Raw genomic sequence first — 4181 nt, forward strand, 5'->3', positions numbered from 1 at the left:
GTGCTGCAGTCCTCTGGGCCACAAAGAGTCAGACATGACTGAGCGACGGAACTGAACTGAATGCCTATATATTATATTATATATAACCATTGTCATTATATAAATACATAAAAATTACATATGTATATTTTAAAATACAAACTTACACATAACATATAACCCCTCTCTATTATATTATATAATATCGTATGTGTGTCCGACTCTTTGCGACCCCGTGGACTGTAGCCCTGCCAGGCTCCTCTGTCCATGGGTTTCTCCGGGCCAGAATACTGGAGTGGGTAGCCTTTCCCTTCTTCAAGGGTTCTTCCCGACCCAGGAAATGAACCCAGGTCTCCTGCACTAGGGGCAGATTCTGTACTGTCTGAACCACAGGGAAGCCTTACCAGTCATATATGTATGTGTGTATATATCCCTTCCGTCTCCTCCCCGCATCCCACCCCTCTAGGCTATCAACAGAGCACCGAGCTGAGCTCCTTGTGCAATACGGCAGATTCCCACTAGCTCTCTTTATATATCTATATGTGTTTTATTAAATGAGGATGGGGGTGTTGCCTTCTTTCCTTTCTCTTTCTCTGTCCCTTTCGATTTCCCCAGCACAGCCCATGGGATCTCAGGTCCCCAAACTAGGGTTGGAACCCTTCCCGCAGCCTTGAAAACGCCCCGTTCTCACCACTAGACTGCCAGCAACTCCCTACCCTTGTTTCCGTTCTTCAACTTTGAATATATGCAAAAGTTTCCATATTTTATTATATGCAAAAGTTTCCATTCTGCAAATTTTATTATACCTTCAAAGGTTCACGCCTGGAAGGCAGAGCCTTGTGGATGCCCTGTTGTGTATATTTCAGGCAACAGGCAAGACAGTTTCACCAAAGGGGCGGAGCCAGCATGACGGAGCCCAGGAAATAGAGCACAAAGATTCAACCGGAAGGATTCGATTCAACCGGAAAGATTCGATTCAACATGGGGTCCGGTCTGCTCTGGTCTGTCGCAGTGCCTTCGCAGCTTTTTCCTTCATTTCCACCTCCATGGATCCCTGTGAATTCCTGCATCAGAGGTATTTCCACAACTTCAGCTACTCTTTTTTTTTTTCCTTTCTTATGCTGTTGGCTTCCTTATCCACTGGACTGTTTGTGTCTTCCGAAATAAAATGAATGGGTGTTACTCACACACGCATTTTTCCTTCTTAGCGTTATGCCTGTCCTCAGGATACACTTGATAAAGTTATAAATAAATCAGTTAATTCACACTTTCTCGGCAAAGCCAATGACTTTCTGGCCTGCTGTAAGTTTTGTGTTTGACTTGAGACTCTGCTTCTAAATTCCACTTTAGGAAGGATGTATGTGTGTATCTATGCCTGTGTGCATGCATGCTTACTTGCTTCAGCTGCGTCCGACTCTTTGCGAACGCACAGACTTTAATCCTGCCAGGCTCTTCTGTCCATGGGATTCTCCAGGCAAGAATACTAGAGTAGATCACCATGCCCTCCTTGTTTATAACTGCCCTCTGTATATATATATATCTTTTTGTATCTGAAAGTGAAAGTGGCTCAGTCGTGTCCGACTCTTTGCAATTCCATGGACCATACAGTCCATGGAAGTCTCCAGGCTGCGATACTGGAGTGGGGAGCCTTTCCCTTCTCTGGGGGAATCTTCCCAACCCAGGGATTGAACCCAGGTCTCCCACATTGTAGGCGGATTCTTTACCAGCTGAGCCGCAAGGAAAGCCCTTTGTATCTGAAGTTACATGTTTTACTACTTTGGAAGGAAAGCTATTATTGGCGATACTGTTATTGGATTTTAAATATCTATTCAATGATAAAAAGAAAGTGAAAGTGAAGTCGCTCAGTCGTGGCTGACTCTTTTCGACCCCATGGACTGTAACCTACCAAGCGCCTCTGTCCATGGAATTTTCCAGGCAATAGTACTGGAGTGGATTGCCATTTCCCTCTCCAGGGGATCTTCCCGACCCAGGGATCGAACCCAGGTCTCCTGCATCGTAGACAGACGCTTTACCATCTGAGCCACCAGGGTAGTCTATTCTTCTATTCAATGATAGAAGAAAATAAATGTTTATATAAATCATATGTAAGTTTCTTCTACTATTAGATTGTGTATCTATTTTGTGTACATATAATGTATATATAACAGTGATTGAAATAGTAATCTCTTTATATCTATACATGTGAGATATACAGCTTTTTTTGTTAAAGGGTGTTTCGTGCATATTATCTCATTAACCATCCCGAGGGACCCACAGGAGAGCTATTTTAATCTCTCTTTAAAGGATCTACTCCCTAAAGTTCACCGACCCTAACAGACTTTCCAGTAGGTTGCAGCTAGCAGAGATCAGACACTTGATCTTAAACTGGGTCCCCTAAATCAGTGTGCATCACCTTCCCCTCTATAGGCTGTGTCCCCCAAGTGTCTTTCTCTTAAAACTTGTGAGGAATCCCTAACTGTGCCATCACACCAAATATGACAGTGGATGGGATTCCGGAGCACTTGTGAGCATGTCCTATGGATAGGAGACATCATCTTTGTCTTCCAAGACACGAAGCCATAGGTCTACAAAATAAGGTTTTTAATAGAAGCAGACATTTTTTTACAGCATCTTACATGCCTGAGCCCTGTATCACTTATCACATCACAAGGATATCATGAGGTGATTACTTTAATCTGCTCCATTTCACAGAGGCAGAAACCCAGACAAAGCATCTCAGCACAGGCCCCGAAGGTCACAGGCCACTGGAACCCAAGGAATCGAGTTTGGGAATCTCTGTGCAGCTTGCCACAACACTCTACAGCCTTCTCCATTTTGTGGGCCGTAAACAGCCTCAGATATCACCCAGTGGACAGCCAACTCAACCTCAACCCAGTGATGAAAACCAGGTCCTGTCAACAAACGTGTAGTTGGCTGGAAAAGATGAACTCCTAGATCGCAAAAGTGAAGAGGGACGTTTCAAAGTACATGACAGACACCACCAATGTCTTCACTATTTTAGTCATCAGAACCATTACGTGTTTTATTCATAAAAACCATACGTTCTTACGTATAAAAAACAGACCCCAGAAGGGATTAATATTAGCCCATGACCTGGACAGAAAAGAGGTTCTGTCCTTTATGGGTCTTCATTGTCATTTTGTTATACAGAAGGATACAGATAGCTATCTATGTGTCGATCTGTGTATCACTGTATGTATATAGGTATCTATCTGTCTGTGTACAAGGATGACACGCAAATTCGTGAAGCGTTGCATATTTTTAGGGCTTCCCTGGTGGCTTAGAGGTTAAAGCATCTGCCTGGAATGCGGGAGACCCAGGTTCGATCCCTGGGTCGGGAAGATCCCCTGGAGAAGGAAATGGCAACCTACTCCAGTACTCTTGCCTGGAGAATCCCATGGAGGGAGGAGCCTGGTGGGCTACAGTCCATGGCGTCGCAAAGAGTCGGACTCGACCGAGCAACTTCACACCATCACATCTATCTATCTGTCCATGCAGCAATCTATCCATCTATCCAACCTTCCATCTTTCCATCCATCCTTCTATGTATTATCTATCCACGCTTCTATCTACATGTCATCGCTTCCCAGTAGCTCTGTCGATAAAGAATCTGCCTGCAGTGTAGGGGTTCGATCCCTGGGTCGGGAAGGTCCCTTGGAGAAGGGAATGGCAACCCACTCCAGTATTCTTGCCTGGAGAATCCCATGGACAGAGGAGCCTGGTGGGCTACAATCCACGGGGTGGCAAGAGTCTGACACAACTTACTGACTAAAGAGAAAGAGAAAGACAAACCCAACACCATCCAGAAACAGTAACAGGTTTTGACAGTCCTACTCCAGCACTCTTGCCTGGAAAATCCCATGGATAGAGAAGCCTGGTAGACTAGAGTCCACGGCTTCGCAAAGAGTCGGATACGATTGATCGACTTCACTTTCAATTTCTTTCACTTTGCCTACTCAGGTATCTGTGTATGTATTAATCTACATGTCATTGCTTCCCAGTACCAGGCAGAAACAGTAACGTACTTGTCAGTCTGTCTGCCCGTCCATCTTTGTATCTATCTACCTATATCTATGGGTATGTATCTATGTGTTGATCTGTATGTTGTCTGTGACTATGTGTGTGTATCTCTGAGTTGGTCTGGGTATCTGTCTGTGACTGTGTGTATCTGTCTGTGACTG

General features: G+C 44.5%; 1 non-coding gene across 1 annotated transcript; it reads left to right on the forward strand.

The window, feature by feature from the left end:
• The first annotated feature begins 3269 nt into the window (after positions 1 to 3269).
• TRNAS-GGA lies at positions 3270 to 3341 on the forward strand. Its single transcript has one exon. It is a non-coding gene; the product is annotated as a tRNA-Ser (tRNA).
• The last annotated feature ends 840 nt before the right edge of the window (positions 3342 to 4181 follow it).

This window comes from Oryx dammah, unplaced genomic scaffold (genome assembly GCF_014754425.2).
Source record: "Oryx dammah isolate SB20612 unplaced genomic scaffold, SCBI_Odam_1.1 HiC_scaffold_23, whole genome shotgun sequence".
In the NCBI taxonomy this organism is placed as follows: domain Eukaryota; kingdom Metazoa; phylum Chordata; class Mammalia; order Artiodactyla; family Bovidae; genus Oryx; species Oryx dammah.